The following is a 20669-nucleotide window of genomic DNA, read 5'->3' as shown; positions in this document are numbered from 1 at the left end:
ATTTCTTTGAAAGAGGAATTCAGATTAATACATCTGACATGTCTTTCAAAAGATTCTACTTCATGGTTATGGATTTACTTTAGAAAAACAGAGTGTAAATATCTGTGTGTCTGAATTTCAAGATTGTTATTTAAAAGTTCATCTCTTCTGCCCCCAAAATACACAATTTGATTCCTCAAGTTTTCTTTTAATGAAGGCTTTCCAATTAAAAAAGTTCCTTGTTCCCCTTATCAATAACAGTAAGATTTAAACAAGTAATATCTTGCATCAGCCCCTTGTGATGAGTTTGAGAAAACAGAGTCAGCTCACAAAATGTCTCATTATTTTGAGCCATTTAATTTCCATGTTTTCTAAAAGTTCTATAATTTGCTCACATCAAATAGACTTTTAAAATACAATCAATACATTAATGTTTCACTCTACCCGTGTTAGATTTATGATATTTATGAATACACTTGACAGAAAAAGATTTGGTCATAAGTCATGAAAGTGGTCCCACCGAGATTTGAACTCGGATCCTTGGATTCAAAGTCCAAAGTGCTAACCATTACACCATGGAACCTCCCATGTGACAGGGGAGCAAATTGCTGCAGCAATGTGGACATTTCACATTTTTTATGTTCTACAGTCAAAGACAAACAGAATTGTATTACTTTTCTATTCTGTTCAACTTTTGCCCATTGAACTATGTTAGGGAAGTATGTTGCACAAAGGACTCAAGTAACGCCATGACTCTGTTGAACAGTACTTTTTATGTGAGATAAGATTTTGCAATAAAAATTAGGATTTCCCTGTGAATGCAATCTCTTCTGTCAAAACGGAAAGCTCAACCTGGTACAGGTGGGTTGATAGTGTTATGCTTGTCAATCTGGACTCTGAAAACAGGGATCTAAGTACAAAGCTCAGTGGGACTTATCTAAACTTTACGATTTTGTTTCCATTCAGTTCTTAGAAGTATTAATTGGAAAAACATCTCATTTACTTATAAACTTGTACGTATCAACTTATATGTATGTATCTCCCTATATATCGCTATATGTCTATGTATATTTATCGGAAAATATAAATATATACATTATAAAAATACATATAATTAATAGAGGTGAAAATAATGAACAGTTGTTGCCTCTCCGCATTTGAAACATGAGCGCCTTCTCCTTCCTCTTCTATATGTCCTGAAATTGAGATAGTCACTTTTTAATCAATTTTGATCTAACAACATAGTTGATTTGTACAAAGCATATCATACGATCTGTGAATAATTTAAAAAAAGAAAATTAGATCAGTGACTTTGAGGCCTCCAAGCAAAAGCTTATATTTCATGATTGCAGATCGACTGTTGAAAATCAGCATGAGAAATGTTTTATTTCACAACTTCCATACTAATATACAAAAAACATTTCTACTATCTGAATGATACCGTCACTGTGGTTCTCTTGGTTTCATTTAAGAAAACATCTCTTTCAAAATGTGCTATATTCGCCTTATCAATAGTGTGGAAATCTTCAAAAAGGTATGCTGGGAATCAGCCCTCTGAAATGCATTTGAGAAAAACAGGATAGGATTTTGTAATGTCACACTATTTTGTCTAGGAATGTGATGTAAAAGTATTATAAAGTTCGTATTTCTGTAACTTGTTCAAGCTGTTGGACATTTTGAAAGGAGTAAATATTTGTCTCTTTCAACCTGCTGGTGTTGGATTGGAGCTATCAATAAACAAAGATGACAGAAATGGAAAAGGTCAAGAGTAGTAAAGAAGTACCTCAAAGAATTGGACTGGTACCTTTGCATGCAAAGTCCAAAGTGCCAACCATTGCTCTTTGGAGCCACCCATGTGAGAGACAGAGAAATGGATGTAGTAGTTTGGAAATGTAGAATGTTTTAATATTCTTCAGTCAAAGATGATCATTATTTTGTAAATTGCATGTCCTGATAAACGTTTGCACATTTAACACTGTTATGGAGAATGTAGCTGAAAAGAATCAAATCACATTATCGCTCTTTACACTATGAGCATTCAACTGAGATATCTTTTCATCAATGTAAGAAAAGCCCCCGCACTGATGCGCTCTCTTTTGTCTCAATGGAAAAAGCCCTCATGTATGGCGGGGTTCCATGGTGTAATGGTTAGCACTCTGGACTCTGAATCCAGCGATCCGAGTTCCAATCTCGGTGGGACCTGCTTGATTTATGAGATTTAATATTTCACTAATTTCTTAGAAATTGGACTTGGAAAAACATAACGTCAAAGCTTTATACTGAAACTTATCAACGTATAAGTATGTATACATGGCTATATCCATCTAGATAGCGATAATACAATATAAATAAATGAATTAATCATAAACATAAGTACAGAAGCTGAAAACTAAAAACTGTTCTTTCCCATCCACAATTTGAGCAAGAGGTTCTTTTTCTTTCTCATCTGTATGATCAGTAATAAGATAGTTAATTTTGCTGATTTCTTATCTGACAACATTCTTGACTTACACAGTGCATTTAATTGTGCATTTCTTTGAAAGAGGAATTCAGATTAATACATCTGACATGTCTTTCAAAAGATTCTACTTCATGGTTATGGATTTACTTTAGAAAAACAGAGTGTAAATATCTGTGTGTCTGAATTTCAAGATTGTTATTTAAAAGTTCATCTCTTCTGCCCCCAAAATACACAATTTGATTCCTCAAGTTTTCTTTTAATGAAGGCTTTCCAATTAAAAAAGTTCCTTGTTCCCCTTATCAATAACAGTAAGATTTAAACAAGTAATATCTTGCATCAGCCCCTTGTGATGAGTTTGAGAAAACAGAGTCAGCTCACAAAATGTCTCATTATTTTGAGCCATTTAATTTCCATGTTTTCTAAAAGTTCTATAATTTGCTCACATCAAATAGACTTTTAAAATACAATCAATACATTAATGTTTCACTCTACCCGTGTTAGATTTATGATATTTATGAATACACTTGCCAGAAAAAGGTTTGGTCATAAGTCATGAAAGTGGTCCCACCGAGATTTGAACTCGGATCCTTGGATTCAAAGTCCAAAGTGCTAACCATTACACCATGGAACCTCCCATGTGACAGGGGAGCAAATTGCTGCAGCAATGTGGACATTTCACATTTTTTATGTTCTACAGTCAAAGACAAACAGAATTGTATTACTTTTCTATTCTGTTCAACTTTTGCCCATTGAACTATGTTAGGGAAGTATGTTGCACAAAGGACTCAAGTAACGCTATGACTCTGTTGAACAGTACTTTTTATGTGAGATAAGATTTTGCAATAAAAATTAAGATTTCCCTGTGAATGCAATCTCTTCTGTCAAAACGGAAAGCTCAACCTGGTACAGGTGGGTTGATAGTGTTATGCTTGTCAATCTGGACTCTGAAAACAGGGATCTAAGTACAAAGCTCAGTGGGACTTATCTAAACTTTACGATTTTGTTTCCATTCAGTTCTTAGAAGTATTAATTGGAAAAACATCTCATTTACTTATAAACTTGTACGTATCAACTTATATGTATGTATCTCCCTATATATCGCTATATGTCTATGTATATTTATCGGAAAATATAAATATATACATTATAAAAATACATATAATTAATAGAGGTGAAAATAATGAACAGTTGTTGCCTCTCCGCATTTGAAACATGAGCGCCTTCTCCTTCCTCTTCTATATGTCCTGAAATTGAGATAGTCACTTTTTAATCAATTTTGATCTAACAACATAGTTGATTTGTACAAAGCATATCATACGATCTGTGAATAATTTTAAAAAAGAAAATTAGATCAGTGACTTTGAGGCCTCCAAGCAAAAGCTTATATTTCATGATTGCAGATCGACTGTTGAAAATCAGCATGAGAAATGTTTTATTTCACAACTTCCATACTAATATACAAAAAACATTTCTACTATCTGAATGATACCGTCACTGTGGTTCTCTTGGTTTCATTTAAGAAAACATCTCTTTCAAAATGTGCTATATTCGCCTTATCAATAGTGTGGAAATCTTCAAAAAGGTATGCTGGGAATCAGCCCTCTGAAATGCATTTGAGAAAAACAGGATAGGATTTTGTAATGTCACACTATTTTGTCTAGGAATGTGATGTAAAAGTATTATAAAGTTCGTATTTCTGTAACTTGTTCAAGCTGTTGGACATTTTGAAAGGAGTAAATATTTGTCTCTTTCAACCTGCTGGTGTTGGATTGGAGCTATCAATAAACAAAGATGACAGAAATGGAAAAGGTCAAGAGTAGTAAAGAAGTACCTCAAAGAATTGGACTGGTACCTTTGCATGCAAAGTCCAAAGTGCCAACCATTGCTCTTTGGAGCCACCCATGTGAGAGACAGAGAAATGGATGTAGTAGTTTGGAAATGTAGAATGTTTTAATATTCTTCAGTCAAAGATGATCATTATTTTGTAAATTGCATGTCCTGATAAACGTTTGCACATTTAACACTGTTATGGAGAATGTAGCTGAAAAGAATCAAATCACATTATCGCTCTTTACACTATGAGCATTCAACTGAGATATCTTTTCATCAATGTAAGAAAAGCCCCCGCACTGATGCGCTCTCTTTTGTCTCAATGGAAAAAGCCCTCATGTATGGCGGGGTTCCATGGTGTAATGGTTAGCACTCTGGACTCTGAATCCAGCGATCCGAGTTCCAATCTCGGTGGGACCTGCTTGATTTATGAGATTTAATATTTCACTAATTTCTTAGAAATTGGACTTGGAAAAACATAACGTCAAAGCTTTATACTGAAACTTATCAACGTATAAGTATGTATACATGGCTATATCCATCTAGATAGCGATAATACAATATAAATAAATGAATTAATCATAAACATAAGTACAGAAGCTGAAAACTAAAAACTGTTCTTTCCCATCCACAATTTGAGCAAGAGGTTCTTTTTCTTTCTCATCTGTATGATCAGTAATAAGATAGTTAATTTTGCTGATTTCTTATCTGACAACATTCTTGACTTACACAGTGCATTTAATTGTGCATTTCTTTGAAAGAGGAATTCAGATTAATACATCTGACATGTCTTTCAAAAGATTCTACTTCATGGTTATGGATTTACTTTAGAAAAACAGAGTGTAAATATCTGTGTGTCTGAATTTCAAGATTGTTATTTAAAAGTTCATCTCTTCTGCCCCCAAAATACACAATTTGATTCCTCAAGTTTTCTTTTAATGAAGGCTTTCCAATTAAAAAAGTTCCTTGTTCCCCTTATCAATAACAGTAAGATTTAAACAAGTAATATCTTGCATCAGCCCCTTGTGATGAGTTTGAGAAAACAGAGTCAGCTCACAAAATGTCTCATTATTTTGAGCCATTTAATTTCCATGTTTTCTAAAAGTTCTATAATTTGCTCACATCAAATAGACTTTTAAAATACAATCAATACATTAATGTTTCACTCTACCCGTGTTAGATTTATGATATTTATTAATACACTTGACAGAAAAAGATTTGGTCATAAGTCACGAAAGTGGTCCCACCGAGATTTGAACTCGGATCCTTGGATTCAAAGTCCAAAGTGCTAACCATTACACCATGGAACCTCCCATGTGACAGGGGAGCAAATTGCTGCAGCAATGTGGACATTTCACATTTTTTATGTTCTACAGTCAAAGACAAACAGAATTGTATTTCTTTTCTATTCTGTTCAACTTTTGCCCATTGAACTATGTTAGGGAAGTATGTTGCACAAAGGACTCAAGTAACGCTATGACTCTGTTGAACAGTACTTTTTATGTGAGATAAGATTTTGCAATAAAAATTAAGATTTCCCTGTGAATGCAATCTCTTCTGTCAAAACGGAAAGCTCAACCTGGTACAGGTGGGTTGATAGTGTTATGCTTGTCAATCTGGACTCTGAAAACAGGGATCTAAGTACAAAGCTCAGTGGGACTTATCTAAACTTTACGATTTTGTTTCCATTCAGTTCTTAGAAGTATTAATTGGAAAAACATCTCATTTACTTATAAACTTGTACGTATCAACTTATATGTATGTATCTCCCTATATATCGCTATATGTCTATGTATATTTATCGGAAAATATAAATATATACATTATAAAAATACACATAATTAATAGAGGTGAAAATAATGAACAGTTGTTGCCTCTCCGCATTTGAAACATGAGCGCCTTCTCCTTCCTCTTCTATATGTCCTGAAATTGAGATAGTCACTTTTTAATCAATTTTGATCTAACAACATAGTTGATTTGTACAAAGCATATCATACGATCTGTGAATAATTTTAAAAAAGAAAATTAGATCAGTACCTTTGAGGCCTCCAAGCAAAAGCTTATATTTCATGATTGCAGATCGACTGTTGAAAATCAGCATGAGAAATGTTTTATTTCACAACTTCCATACTAATATACAAAAAACATTTCTACTATCTGAATGATACCGTCACTGTGGTTCTCTTGGTTTCATTTAAGAAAACATCTCTTTCAAAATGTGCTATATTCGCCTTATCAATAGTGTGGAAATCTTCAAAAAGGTATGCTGGGAATCAGCCCTCTGAAATGCATTTGAGAAAAACAGGATAGGATTTTGTAATGTCACACTATTTTGTCTAGGAATGTGATGTAAAAGTATTATAAAGTTCGTATTTCTGTCAAGCTGTTGGACATTTTGAAAGGAGTCAATATTTGTCTCTTTCAACCTGCTGGTGTTGGATTGGAGCTATCAATAAACAAAGATGACAGAAATGGAAAAGGTCAAGAGTAGTAAAGAAGTACCTCAAAGAATTGGACTGGTACCTTTGCATGCAAAGTCCAAAGTGCCAACCATTGCTCTTTGGAGCCACCCATGTGAGAGACAGAGAAATGGATGTAGTAGTTTGGAAATGTAGAATGTTTTAATATTCTTCAGTCAAAGATGATCATTATTTTGTAAATTGCATGTCCTGATAAACGTTTGCACATTTAACACTGTTATGGAGAATGTAGCTGAAAAGAATCAAATCACATTATCACTCTTTACACTATGAGCATTCAACTGAGATATCTTTTCATCAATGTAAGAAAAGCCCCCGCACTGATGCGCTCTCTTTTGTCTCAATGGAAAAAGCCCTCATGTATGGTGGGGTTCCATGGTGTAATGGTTAGCACTCTGGACTCTGAATCCAGCGATCCGAGTTCAAATCTCGGTGGGACCTGCTTGAATTATAAAATTTAATATTTCACTAATTTCTTAGAATTTGGACTTGGAAAAACATAACGTCAAAGCTTTATACTGAAACTTATCAACGTATAAGTATGTATACATGGCTATATCCATCTAGATAGCGATAATACAATATAAAGAAATGAATTAATCATAAACATAAGTACAGAAGCTGAAAACTAAAAACTGTTCTTTCCCATCCACAATTTGAGCAAGAGGTTCTTTTTCTTTCTCATCTGTATGATCAGTAATAAGATAGTTAATTTTGCTGATTTCTTATCTGACAACATTCTTGACTTACACAGTGCATTTAATTGTGCATTTCTTTGAAAGAGGAATTCAGATTAATACATCTGACATGTCTTTCAAAAGATTCTACTTCATGGTTATGGATTTACTTTAGAAAAACAGAGTGTAAATATCTGTGTGTCTGAATTTCAAGATTGTTATTTAAAAGTTCATCTCTTCTGCCCCCAAAATACACAATTTGATTCCTCAAGTTTTCTTTTAATGAAGGCTTTCCAATTAAAAAAGTTCCTTGTTCCCCTTATCAATAACAGTAAGATTTAAACAAGTAATATCTTGCATCAGCCCCTTGTGATGAGTTTGAGAAAACAGAGTCAGCTCACAAAATGTCTCATTATTTTGAGCCATTTAATTTCCATGTTTTCTAAAAGTTCTATAATTTGCTCACATCAAATAGACTTTTAAAATACAATCAATACATTAATGTTTCACTCTACCCGTGTTAGATTTATGATATTTATGAATACACTTGACAGAAAAAGATTTGGTCATAAGTCATGAAAGTGGTCCCACCGAGATTTGAACTCGGATCCTTGGATTCAAAGTCCAAAGTGCTAACCATTACACCATGGAACCTCCCATGTAACAGGGGAGCAAATTGCTGCAGCAATGTGGACATTTCACATTTTTTATGTTCTACAGTCAAAGACAAACAGAATTGTATTACTTTTCTATTCTGTTCAACTTTTGCCCATTGAACTATGTTAGGGAAGTATGTTGCACAAAGGACTCAAGTAACGCTATGACTCTGTTGAACAGTACTTTTTATGTGAGATAAGATTTTGCAATAAAAATTAAGATTTCCCTGTGAATGCAATCTCTTCTGTCAAAACGGAAAGCTCAACCTGGTACAGGTGGGTTGATAGTGTTATGCTTGTCAATCTGGACTCTGAAAACAGGGATCTAAGTACAAAGCTCAGTGGGACTTATCTAAACTTTACGATTTTGTTTCCATTCAGTTCTTAGAAGTATTAATTGGAAAAACATCTCATTTACTTATAAACTTGTACGTATCAACTTATATGTATGTATCTCCCTATATATCGCTATATGTCTATGTATATTTATCGGAAAATATAAATATATACATTATAAAAATACACATAATTAATAGAGGTGAAAATAATGAACAGTTGTTGCCTCTCCGCATTTGAAACATGAGCGCCTTCTCCTTCCTCTTCTATATGTCCTGAAATTGAGATAGTCACTTTTTAATCAATTTTGATCTAACAACATAGTTGATTTGTACAAAGCATATCATACGATCTGTGAATAATTTTAAAAAAGAAAATTAGATCAGTACCTTTGAGGCCTCCAAGCAAAAGCTTATATTTCATGATTGCAGATCGACTGTTGAAAATCAGCATGAGAAATGTTTTATTTCACAACTTCCATACTAATATACAAAAAACATTTCTACTATCTGAATGATACCGTCACTGTGGTTCTCTTGGTTTCATTTAAGAAAACATCTCTTTCAAAATGTGCTATATTCGCCTTATCAATAGTGTGGAAATCTTCAAAAAGGTATGCTGGGAATCAGCCCTCTGAAATGCATTTGAGAAAAACAGGATAGGATTTTGTAATGTCACACTATTTTGTCTAGGAATGTGATGTAAAAGTATTATAAAGTTCGTATTTCTGTCAAGCTGTTGGACATTTTGAAAGGAGTCAATATTTGTCTCTTTCAACCTGCTGGTGTTGGATTGGAGCTATCAATAAACAAAGATGACAGAAATGGAAAAGGTCAAGAGTAGTAAAGAAGTACCTCAAAGAATTGGACTGGTACCTTTGCATGCAAAGTCCAAAGTGCCAACCATTGCTCTTTGGAGCCACCCATGTGAGAGACAGAGAAATGGATGTAGTAGTTTGGAAATGTAGAATGTTTTAATATTCTTCAGTCAAAGATGATCATTATTTTGTAAATTGCATGTCCTGATAAACGTTTGCACATTTAACACTGTTATGGAGAATGTAGCTGAAAAGAATCAAATCACATTATCACTCTTTACACTATGAGCATTCAACTGAGATATCTTTTCATCAATGTAAGAAAAGCCCCCGCACTGATGCGCTCTCTTTTGTCTCAATGGAAAAAGCCCTCATGTATGGTGGGGTTCCATGGTGTAATGGTTAGCACTCTGGACTCTGAATCCAGCGATTCGAGTTCAAATCTCGGTGGGACCTGCTTGAATTATAAAATTTAATATTTCACTAATTTCTTAGAATTTGGACTTGGAAAAACATAACGTCAAAGCTTTATACTGAAACTTATCAACGTATAAGTATGTATACATGGCTATATCCATCTAGATAGCGATAATACAATATAAAGAAATGAATTAATCATAAACATAAGTACAGAAGCTGAAAACTAAAAACTGTTCTTTCCCATCCACAATTTGAGCAAGAGGTTCTTTTTCTTTCTCATCTGTATGATCAGTAATAAGATAGTTAATTTTGCTGATTTCTTATCTGACAACATTCTTGACTTACACAGTGCATTTAATTGTGCATTTCTTTGAAAGAGGAATTCAGATTAATACATCTGACATGTCTTTCAAAAGATTCTACTTCATGGTTATGGATTTACTTTAGAAAAACAGAGTGTAAATATCTGTGTGTCTGAATTTCAAGATTGTTATTTAAAAGTTCATCTCTTCTGCCCCCAAAATACACAATTTGATTCCTCAAGTTTTCTTTTAATGAAGGCTTTCCAATTAAAAAAGTTCCTTGTTCCCCTTATCAATAACAGTAAGATTTAAACAAGTAATATCTTGCATCAGCCCCTTGTGATGAGTTTGAGAAAACAGAGTCAGCTCACAAAATGTCTCATTATTTTGAGCCATTTAATTTCCATGTTTTCTAAAAGTTCTATAATTTGCTCACATCAAATAGACTTTTAAAATACAATCAATACATTAATGTTTCACTCTACCCGTGTTAGATTTATGATATTTATGAATACACTTGACAGAAAAAGATTTGGTCATAAGTCATGAAAGTGGTCCCACCGAGATTTGAACTCGGATCCTTGGATTCAAAGTCCAAAGTGCTAACCATTACACCATGGAACCTCCCATGTAACAGGGGAGCAAATTGCTGCAGCAATGTGGACATTTCACATTTTTTATGTTCTACAGTCAAAGACAAACAGAATTGTATTACTTTTCTATTCTGTTCAACTTTTGCCCATTGAACTATGTTAGGGAAGTATGTTGCACAAAGGACTCAAGTAACGCTATGACTCTGTTGAACAGTACTTTTTATGTGAGATAAGATTTTGCAATAAAAATTAAGATTTCCCTGTGAATGCAATCTCTTCTGTCAAAACGGAAAGCTCAACCTGGTACAGGTGGGTTGATAGTGTTATGCTTGTCAATCTGGACTCTGAAAACAGGGATCTAAGTACAAAGCTCAGTGGGACTTATCTAAACTTTACGATTTTGTTTCCATTCAGTTCTTAGAAGTATTAATTGGAAAAACATCTCATTTACTTATAAACTTGTACGTATCAACTTATATGTATGTATCTCCCTATATATCGCTATATGTCTATGTATATTTATCGGAAAATATAAATATATACATTATAAAAATACACATAATTAATAGAGGTGAAAATAATGAACAGTTGTTGCCTCTCCGCATTTGAAACATGAGCGCCTTCTCCTTCCTCTTCTATATGTCCTGAAATTGAGATAGTCACTTTTTAATCAATTTTGATCTAACAACATAGTTGATTTGTACAAAGCATATCATACGATCTGTGAATAATTTAAAAAAAGAAAATTAGATCAGTACCTTTGAGGCCTCCAAGCAAAAGCTTATATTTCATGATTGCAGATCGACTGTTGAAAATCAGCATGAGAAATGTTTTATTTCACAACTTCCATACTAATATACAAAAAACATTTCTACTATCTGTATGATACCGTCACTGTGGTTCTCTTGGTTTCATTTAAGAAAACATCTCTTTCAAAATGTGCTATATTCGCCTTATCAATAGTGTGGAAATCTTCAAAAAGGTATGCTGGGAATCAGCCCTCTGAAATGCATTTGAGAAAAACAGGATAGGATTTTGTAATGTCACACTATTTTGTCTAGGAATGTGATGTAAAAGTATTATAAAGTTCGTATTTCTGTCAAGCTGTTGGACATTTTGAAAGGAGTCAATATTTGTCTCTTTCAACCTGCTGGTGTTGGATTGGAGCTATCAATAAACAAAGATGACAGAAATGGAAAAGGTCAAGAGTAGTAAAGAAGTACCTCAAAGAATTGGACTGGTACCTTTGCATGCAAAGTCCAAAGTGCCAACCATTGCTCTTTGGAGCCACCCATGTGAGAGACAGAGAAATGGATGTAGTAGTTTGGAAATGTAGAATGTTTTAATATTCTTCAGTCAAAGATGATCATTATTTTGTAAATTGCATGTCCTGATAAACGTTTGCACATTTAACACTGTTATGGAGAATGTAGCTGAAAAGAATCAAATCACATTATCACTCTTTACACTATGAGCATTCAACTGAGATATCTTTTCATCAATGTAAGAAAAGCCCCCGCACTGATGCGCTCTCTTTTGTCTCAATGGAAAAAGCCCTCATGTATGGTGGGGTTCCATGGTGTAATGGTTAGCACTCTGGACTCTGAATCCAGCGATCCGAGTTCAAATCTCGGTGGGACCTGCTTGAATTATAAAATTTAATATTTCACTAATTTCTTAGAATTTGGACTTGGAAAAACATAACGTCAAAGCTTTATACTGAAACTTATCAACGTATAAGTATGTATACATGGCTATATCCATCTAGATAGCGATAATACAATATAAAGAAATGAATTAATCATAAACATAAGTACAGAAGCTGAAAACTAAAAACTGTTCTTTCCCATCCACAATTTGAGCAAGAGGTTCTTTTTCTTTCTCATCTGTATGATCAGTAATAAGATAGTTAATTTTGCTGATTTCTTATCTGACAACATTCTTGACTTACACAGTGCATTTAATTGTGCATTTCTTTGAAAGAGGAATTCAGATTAATACATCTGACATGTCTTTCAAAAGATTCTACTTCATGGTTATGGATTTACTTTAGAAAAACAGAGTGTAAATATCTGTGTGTCTGAATTTCAAGATTGTTATTTAAAAGTTCATCTCTTCTGCCCCCAAAATACACAATTTGATTCCTCAAGTTTTCTTTTAATGAAGGCTTTCCAATTAAAAAAGTTCCTTGTTCCCCTTATCAATAACAGTAAGATTTAAACAAGTAATATCTTGCATCAGCCCCTTGTGATGAGTTTGAGAAAACAGAGTCAGCTCACAAAATGTCTCATTATTTTGAGCCATTTAATTTCCATGTTTTCTAAAAGTTCTATAATTTGCTCACATCAAATAGACTTTTAAAATACAATCAATACATTAATGTTTCACTCTACCCGTGTTAGATTTATGATATTTATGAATACACTTGACAGAAAAAGATTTGGTCATAAGTCATGAAAGTGGTCCCACCGAGATTTGAACTCGGATCCTTGGATTCAAAGTCCAAAGTGCTAACCATTACACCATGGAACCTCCCATGTAACAGGGGAGCAAATTGCTGCAGCAATGTGGACATTTCACATTTTTTATGTTCTACAGTCAAAGACAAACAGAATTGTATTACTTTTCTATTCTGTTCAACTTTTGCCCATTGAACTATGTTAGGGAAGTATGTTGCACAAAGGACTCAAGTAACGCTATGACTCTGTTGAACAGTACTTTTTATGTGAGATAAGATTTTGCAATAAAAATTAAGATTTCCCTGTGAATGCAATCTCTTCTGTCAAAACGGAAAGCTCAACCTGGTACAGGTGGGTTGATAGTGTTATGCTTGTCAATCTGGACTCTGAAAACAGGGATCTAAGTACAAAGCTCAGTGGGACTTATCTAAACTTTACGATTTTGTTTCCATTCAGTTCTTAGAAGTATTAATTGGAAAAACATCTCATTTACTTATAAACTTGTACGTATCAACTTATATGTATGTATCTCCCTATATATCGCTATATGTCTATGTATATTTATCGGAAAATATAAATATATACATTATAAAAATACACATAATTAATAGAGGTGAAAATAATGAACAGTTGTTGCCTCTCCGCATTTGAAACATGAGCGCCTTCTCCTTCCTCTTCTATATGTCCTGAAATTGAGATAGTCACTTTTTAATCAATTTTGATCTAACAACATAGTTGATTTGTACAAAGCATATCATACGATCTGTGAATAATTTAAAAAAAGAAAATTAGATCAGTACCTTTGAGGCCTCCAAGCAAAAGCTTATATTTCATGATTGCAGATCGACTGTTGAAAATCAGCATGAGAAATGTTTTATTTCACAACTTCCATACTAATATACAAAAAACATTTCTACTATCTGAATGATACCGTCACTGTGGTTCTCTTGGTTTCATTTAAGAAAACATCTCTTTCAAAATGTGCTATATTCGCCTTATCAATAGTGTGGAAATCTTCAAAAAGGTATGCTGGGAATCAGCCCTCTGAAATGCATTTGAGAAAAACAGGATAGGATTTTGTAATGTCACACTATTTTGTCTAGGAATGTGATGTAAAAGTATTATAAAGTTCGTATTTCTGTCAAGCTGTTGGACATTTTGAAAGGAGTCAATATTTGTCTCTTTCAACCTGCTGGTGTTGGATTGGAGCTATCAATAAACAAAGATGACAGAAATGGAAAAGGTCAAGAGTAGTAAAGAAGTACCTCAAAGAATTGGACTGGTACCTTTGCATGCAAAGTCCAAAGTGCCAACCATTGCTCTTTGGAGCCACCCATGTGAGAGACAGAGAAATGGATGTAGTAGTTTGGAAATGTAGAATGTTTTAATATTCTTCAGTCAAAGATGATCATTATTTTGTAAATTGCATGTCCTGATAAACGTTTGCACATTTAACACTGTTATGGAGAATGTAGCTGAAAAGAATCAAATCACATTATCACTCTTTACACTATGAGCATTCAACTGAGATATCTTTTCATCAATGTAAGAAAAGCCCCCGCACTGATGCGCTCTCTTTTGTCTCAATGGAAAAAGCCCTCATGTATGGTGGGGTTCCATGGTGTAATGGTTAGCACTCTGGACTCTGAATCCAGCGATCCGAGTTCAAATCTCGGTGGGACCTGCTTGAATTATAAGATTTAATATTTCACTAATTTCTTAGAATTTGGACTTGGAAAAACATAACGTCAAAGCTTTATACTGAAACTTATCAACGTATAAGTATGTATACATGGCTATATCCATCTAGATAGCGATAATACAATATAAAGAAATGAATTAATCATAAACATAAGTACAGAAGCTGAAAACTAAAAACTGTTCTTTCCCATCCACAATTTGAGCAAGAGGTTCTTTTTCTTTCTCATCTGTATGATCAGTAATAAGATAGTTAATTTTGCTGATTTCTTATCTGACAACATTCTTGACTTACACAGTGCATTTAATTGTGCATTTCTTTGAAAGAGGAATTCAGATTAATACATCTGACATGTCTTTCAAAAGATTCTACATCATGGTTATGGATTTACTTTAGAAAAACAGAGTGTAAATATCTGTGTGTCTGAATTTCAAGATTGTTATTTAAAAGTTCATCTCTTCTGCCCCCAAAATACACAATTTGATTCCTCAAGTTTTCTTTTAATGAAGGCTTTCCAATTAAAAAAGTTCCTTGTTCCCCTTATCAATAACAGTAAGATTTAAACAAGTAATATCTTGCATCAGCCCCTTGTGATGAGTTTGAGAAAACAGAGTCAGCTCACAAAATGTCTCATTATTTTGAGCCATTTAATTTCCATGTTTTCTAAAAGTTCTATAATTTGCTCACATCAAATAGACTTTTAAAATACAATCAATACATTAATGTTTCACTCTACCCGTGTTAGATTTATGATATTTATGAATACACTTGACAGAAAAAGATTTGGTCATAAGTCATGAAAGTGGTCCCACCGAGATTTGAACTCGGATCCTTGGATTCAAAGTCCAAAGTGCTAACCATTACACCATGGAACCTCCCATGTGACAGGGGAGCAAATTGCTGCAGCAATGTGGACATTTCACATTTTTTATGTTCTACAGTCAAAGACAAACAGAATTGTATTACTTTTCTATTCTGTTCAACTTTTGCCCATTGAACTATGTTAGGGAAGTATGTTGCACAAAGGACTCAAGTAACGCCATGACTCTGTTGAACAGTACTTTTTATGTGAGATAAGATTTTGCAATAAAAATTAGGATTTCCCTGTGAATGCAATCTCTTCTGTCAAAACGGAAAGCTCAACCTGGTACAGGTGGGTTGATAGTGTTATGCTTGTCAATCTGGACTCTGAAAACAGGGATCTAAGTACAAAGCTCAGTGGGACTTATCTAAACTTTACGATTTTGTTTCCATTCAGTTCTTAGAAGTATTAATTGGAAAAACATCTCATTTACTTATAAACTTGTACGTATCAACTTATATGTATGTATCTCCCTATATATCGCTATATGTCTATGTATATTTATCGGAAAATATAGATATATACATTATAAAAATACACATAATTAATAGAGGTGAAAATAATGAACAGTTGTTGCCTCTCCGCATTTGAAACATGAGCGCCTTCTCCTTCCTCTTCTATATGTCCTGAAATTGAGATAGTCACTTTTTAATCAATTTTGATCTAACAACATAGTTGATTTGTACAAAGCATATCATACGATCTGTGAATAATTTTAAAAAAGAAAATTAGATCAGTACCTTTGAGGCCTCCAAGCAAAAGCTTATATTTCATGATTGCAGATCGACTGTTGAAAATCAGCATGAGAAATGTTTTATTTCACAACTTCCATACTAATATACAAAAAACATTTCTACTATCTGAATGATACCGTCACTGTGGTTCTCTTGGTTTCATTTAAGAAAACATCTCTTTCAAAATGTGCTATATTCGCCTTATCAATAGTGTGGAAATCTTCAAAAAGGTATGCTGGGAATCAGCCCTCTGAAATGCATTTGAGAAAAACAGGATAGGATTTTGTAATGTCACACTATTTTGTCTAGGAATGTGATGTAAAAGTATTATAAAGTTCGTATTTCTGTCAAGCTGTTGGACATTTTGAAAGGAGTCAATATTTGTCTCTTTCAACCTGCTGGTGTTGGATTGGAGCTATCAATAAACAAAGATGACAGAAATGGAAAAGGTCAAGAGTAGTAAAGAAGTACCTCAAAGAATTGGACTGGTACCTTTGCATGCAAAGTCCAAAGTGCCAACCATTGCTCTTTGGAGCCACCCATGTGAGAGACAGAGAAATGGATGTAGTAGTTTGGAAATGTAGAATGTTTTAATATTCTTCAGTCAAAGATGATCATTATTTTGTAAATTGCATGTCCTGATAAACGTTTGCACATTTAACACTGTTATGGAGAATGTAGCTGAAAAGAATCAAATCACATTATCACTCTTTACACTATGAGCATTCAACTGAGATATCTTTTCATCAATGTAAGAAAAGCCCCCGCACTGATGCGCTCTCTTTTGTCTCAATGGAAAAAGCCCTCATGTATGGTGGGGTTCCATGGTGTAATGGTTAGCACTCTGGACTCTGAATCCAGCGATCCGAGTTCAAATCTCGGTGGGACCTGCTTGAATTATAAAATTTAATATTTCACTAATTTCTTAGAATTTGGACTTGGAAAAACATAACGTCAAAGCTTTATACTGAAACTTATCAACGTATAAGTATGTATACATGGCTATATCCATCTAGATAGCGATAATACAATATAAAGAAATGAATTAATCATAAACATAAGTACAGAAGCTGAAAACTAAAAACTGTTCTTTCCCATCCACAATTTGAGCAAGAGGTTCTTTTTCTTTCTCATCTGTATGATCAGTAATAAGATAGTTAATTTTGCTGATTTCTTATCTGACAACATTCTTGACTTACACAGTGCATTTAATTGTGCATTTCTTTGAAAGAGGAATTCAGATTAATACATCTGACATGTCTTTCAAAAGATTCTACTTCATGGTTATGGATTTACTTTAGAAAAACAGAGTGTAAATATCTGTGTGTCTGAATTTCAAGATTGTTATTTAAAAGTTCATCTCTTCTGCCCCCAAAATACACAATTTGATTCCTCAAGTTTTCTTTTAATGAAGGCTTTCCAATTAAAAAAGTTCCTTGTTCCCCTTATCAATAACAGTAAGATTTAAACAAGTAATATCTTGCATCAGCCCCTTGTGATGAGTTTGAGAAAACAGAGTCAGCTCACAAAATGTCTCATTATTTTGAGCCATTTAATTTCCATGTTTTCTAAAAGTTCTATAATTTGCTCACATCAAATAGACTTTTAAAATACAATCAATACATTAATGTTTCACTCTACCCGTGTTAGATTTATGATATTTATGAATACACTTGACAGAAAAAGATTTGGTCATAAGTCATGAAAGTGGTCCCACCGAGATTTGAACTCGGATCCTTGGATTCAAAGTCCAAAGTGCTAACCATTACACCATGGAACCTCCCATGTAACAGGGGAGCAAATTGCTGCAGCAATGTGGACATTTCACATTTTTTATGTTCTACAGTCAAAGACAAACAGAATTGTATTACTTTTCTATTCTGTTCAACTTTTGCCCATTGAACTATGTTAGGGAAGTATGTTGCACAAAGGACTCAAGTAACGCTATGACTCTGTTGAACAGTACTTTTTATGTGAGATAAGATTTTGCAATAAAAATTAAGATTTCCCTGTGAATGCAATCTCTTCTGTCAAAACGGAAAGCTCAACCTGGTACAGGTGGGTTGATAGTGTTATGCTTGTCAATCTGGACTCTGAAAACAGGGATCTAAGTACAAAGCTCAGTGGGACTTATCTAAACTTTACGATTTTGTTTCCATTCAGTTCTTAGAAGTATTAATTGGAAAAACATCTCATTTACTTATAAACTTGTACGTATCAACTTATATGTATGTATCTCCCTATATATCGCTATATGTCTATGTATATTTATCGGAAAATATAAATATATACATTATAAAAATACACATAATTAATAGAGGTGAAAATAATGAACAGTTGTTGCCTCTCCGCATTTGAAACATGAGCGCCTTCTCCTTCCTCTTCTATATGTCCTGAAATTGAGATAGTCACTTTTTAATCAATTTTGATCTAACAACATAGTTGATTTGTACAAAGCATATCATACGATCTGTGAATAATTTTAAAAAAGAAAATTAGATCAGTACCTTTGAGGCCTCCAAGCAAAAGCTTATATTTCATGATTGCAGATCGACTGTTGAAAATCAGCATGAGAAATGTTTTATTTCACAACTTCCATACTAATATACAAAAAACATTTCTACTATCTGAATGATACCGTCACTGTGGTTCTCTTGGTTTCATTTAAGAAAACATCTCTTTCAAAATGTGCTATATTCGCCTTATCAATAGTGTGGAAATCTTCAAAAAGGTATGCTGGGAATCAGCCCTCTGAAATGCATTTGAGAAAAACAGGATAGGATTTTGTAATGTCACACTATTTTGTCTAGGAATGTGATGTAAAAGTATTATAAAGTTCGTATTTCTGTCAAGCTGTTGGACATTTTGAAAGGAGTCAATATTTGTCTCTTTCAACCTGCTGGTGTTGGATTGGAGCTATCAATAAACAAAGATGACAGAAATGGAAAAGGTCAAGAGTAGTAAAGAAGTACCTCAAAGAATTGGACTGGTACCTTTGCATGCAAAGTCCAAAGTGCCAACCATTGCTCTTTGGAGCCACCCATGTGAGAGACAGAGAAATGGATGTAGTAGTTTGGAAATGTAGAATGTTTTAATATTCTTCAGTCAAAGATGATCATTATTTTGTAAATTGCATGTCCTGATAAACGTTTGCACATTTAACACTGTTATGGAGAATGTAGCTGAAAAGAATCAAATCACATTATCACTCTTTACACTATGAGCATTCAACTGAGATATCTTTTCATCAATGTAAGAAAAGCCCCCGCACTGATGCGCTCTCTTTTGTCTCAATGGAAAAAGCCCTCATGTATGGTGGGGTTCCATGGTGTAATGGTTAGCACTCTGGACTCTGAATCCAGCGATTCGAGTTCAAATCTCGGTGGGACCTGCTTGAATTATAAAATTTAATATTTCACTAATTTCTTAGAATTTGGACTTGGAAAAACATAACGTCAAAGCTTTATACTGAAACTTATCAACGTATAAGTATGTATACATGGCTATATCCATCTAGATAGCGATAATACAATATAAAGAAATGAATTAATCATAAACATAAGTACAGAAGCTGAAAACTAAAAACTGTTCTTTCCCATCCACAATTTGAGCAAGAGGTTCTTTTTCTTTCTCATCTGTATGATCAGTAATAAGATAGTTAATTTTGCTGATTTCTTATCTGACAACATTCTTGACTTACACAGTGCATTTAATTGTGCATTTCTTTGAAAGAGGAATTCAGATTAATACATCTGACATGTCTTTCAAAAGATTCTACTTCATGGTTATGGATTTACTTTAGAAAAACAGAGTGTAAATATCTGTGTGTCTGAATTTCAAGATTGTTATTTAAAAGTTCATCTCTTCTGCCCCCAAAATACACAATTTGATTCCTCAAGTTTTCTTTTAATGAAGGCTTTCCAATTAAAAAAGTTCCTTGTTCCCCTTATCAATAACAGTAAGATTTAAACAAGTAATATCTTGCATCAGCCCCTTGTGATGAGTTTGAGAAAACAGAGTCAGCTCACAAAATGTCTCATTATTTTGAGCCATTTAATTTCCATGTTTTCTAAAAGTTCTATAATTTGCTCACATCAAATAGACTTTTAAAATACAATCAATACATTAATGTTTCACTCTACCCGTGTTAGATTTATGATATTTATGAATACACTTGACAGAAAAAGATTTGGTCATAAGTCATGAAAGTGGTCCCACCGAGATTTGAACTCGGATCCTTGGATTCAAAGTCCAAAGTGCTAACCATTACACCATGGAACCTCCCATGTAACAGGGGAGCAAATTGCTGCAGCAATGTGGACATTTCACATTTTTTATGTTCTACAGTCAAAGACAAACAGAAT

At 33.7% G+C, this 20669-nt stretch overlaps 17 non-coding genes across 17 annotated transcripts; 8 read left to right on the top strand and 9 right to left on the bottom strand.

Moving 5' to 3' along the window:
- Nucleotides 1–490: 490 nt before the first annotated feature.
- TRNAQ-UUG (transfer RNA glutamine (anticodon UUG)) lies at nt 491–562 on the bottom strand. Its single transcript has one exon. It is a non-coding gene; the product is annotated as a tRNA-Gln (tRNA).
- Nucleotides 563–2109: 1547 nt separating this feature from the next.
- TRNAQ-CUG (transfer RNA glutamine (anticodon CUG)) lies at nt 2110–2181 on the top strand. Its single transcript has one exon. It is a non-coding gene; the product is annotated as a tRNA-Gln (tRNA).
- Nucleotides 2182–2999: 818 nt separating this feature from the next.
- On the bottom strand, nt 3000–3071 carry TRNAQ-UUG (transfer RNA glutamine (anticodon UUG)). Its single transcript has one exon. It is a non-coding gene; the product is annotated as a tRNA-Gln (tRNA).
- Nucleotides 3072–4618: 1547 nt separating this feature from the next.
- On the top strand, nt 4619–4690 carry TRNAQ-CUG (transfer RNA glutamine (anticodon CUG)). Its single transcript has one exon. It is a non-coding gene; the product is annotated as a tRNA-Gln (tRNA).
- Nucleotides 4691–5508: 818 nt separating this feature from the next.
- TRNAQ-UUG (transfer RNA glutamine (anticodon UUG)) lies at nt 5509–5580 on the bottom strand. Its single transcript has one exon. It is a non-coding gene; the product is annotated as a tRNA-Gln (tRNA).
- A 1539-nt stretch (nt 5581–7119) lies between these two features.
- Nucleotides 7120–7191, top strand: TRNAQ-CUG (transfer RNA glutamine (anticodon CUG)). Its single transcript has one exon. It is a non-coding gene; the product is annotated as a tRNA-Gln (tRNA).
- Nucleotides 7192–8009: 818 nt separating this feature from the next.
- On the bottom strand, nt 8010–8081 carry TRNAQ-UUG (transfer RNA glutamine (anticodon UUG)). The gene has a single exon. It is a non-coding gene; the product is annotated as a tRNA-Gln (tRNA).
- A 1539-nt stretch (nt 8082–9620) lies between these two features.
- TRNAQ-CUG (transfer RNA glutamine (anticodon CUG)) lies at nt 9621–9692 on the top strand. Its single transcript has one exon. It is a non-coding gene; the product is annotated as a tRNA-Gln (tRNA).
- Nucleotides 9693–10510: 818 nt separating this feature from the next.
- On the bottom strand, nt 10511–10582 carry TRNAQ-UUG (transfer RNA glutamine (anticodon UUG)). Its single transcript has one exon. It is a non-coding gene; the product is annotated as a tRNA-Gln (tRNA).
- A 1539-nt stretch (nt 10583–12121) lies between these two features.
- On the top strand, nt 12122–12193 carry TRNAQ-CUG (transfer RNA glutamine (anticodon CUG)). Its single transcript has one exon. It is a non-coding gene; the product is annotated as a tRNA-Gln (tRNA).
- An 818-nt stretch (nt 12194–13011) lies between these two features.
- On the bottom strand, nt 13012–13083 carry TRNAQ-UUG (transfer RNA glutamine (anticodon UUG)). Its single transcript has one exon. It is a non-coding gene; the product is annotated as a tRNA-Gln (tRNA).
- Nucleotides 13084–14622: 1539 nt separating this feature from the next.
- On the top strand, nt 14623–14694 carry TRNAQ-CUG (transfer RNA glutamine (anticodon CUG)). The gene has a single exon. It is a non-coding gene; the product is annotated as a tRNA-Gln (tRNA).
- Nucleotides 14695–15512: 818 nt separating this feature from the next.
- TRNAQ-UUG (transfer RNA glutamine (anticodon UUG)) lies at nt 15513–15584 on the bottom strand. The gene has a single exon. It is a non-coding gene; the product is annotated as a tRNA-Gln (tRNA).
- A 1539-nt stretch (nt 15585–17123) lies between these two features.
- On the top strand, nt 17124–17195 carry TRNAQ-CUG (transfer RNA glutamine (anticodon CUG)). The gene has a single exon. It is a non-coding gene; the product is annotated as a tRNA-Gln (tRNA).
- An 818-nt stretch (nt 17196–18013) lies between these two features.
- TRNAQ-UUG (transfer RNA glutamine (anticodon UUG)) lies at nt 18014–18085 on the bottom strand. The gene has a single exon. It is a non-coding gene; the product is annotated as a tRNA-Gln (tRNA).
- A 1539-nt stretch (nt 18086–19624) lies between these two features.
- TRNAQ-CUG (transfer RNA glutamine (anticodon CUG)) lies at nt 19625–19696 on the top strand. Its single transcript has one exon. It is a non-coding gene; the product is annotated as a tRNA-Gln (tRNA).
- Nucleotides 19697–20514: 818 nt separating this feature from the next.
- On the bottom strand, nt 20515–20586 carry TRNAQ-UUG (transfer RNA glutamine (anticodon UUG)). The gene has a single exon. It is a non-coding gene; the product is annotated as a tRNA-Gln (tRNA).
- Nucleotides 20587–20669: the final 83 nt, after the last annotated feature.

The sequence above is a fragment of the Lissotriton vulgaris genome, unplaced genomic scaffold, assembly GCF_964263255.1.
Source record: "Lissotriton vulgaris unplaced genomic scaffold, aLisVul1.2 SCAFFOLD_714, whole genome shotgun sequence".
NCBI lineage: Eukaryota > Metazoa > Chordata > Amphibia > Caudata > Salamandridae > Lissotriton > Lissotriton vulgaris.
This window is presented reverse-complemented; position numbering and strand designations above follow the sequence as displayed.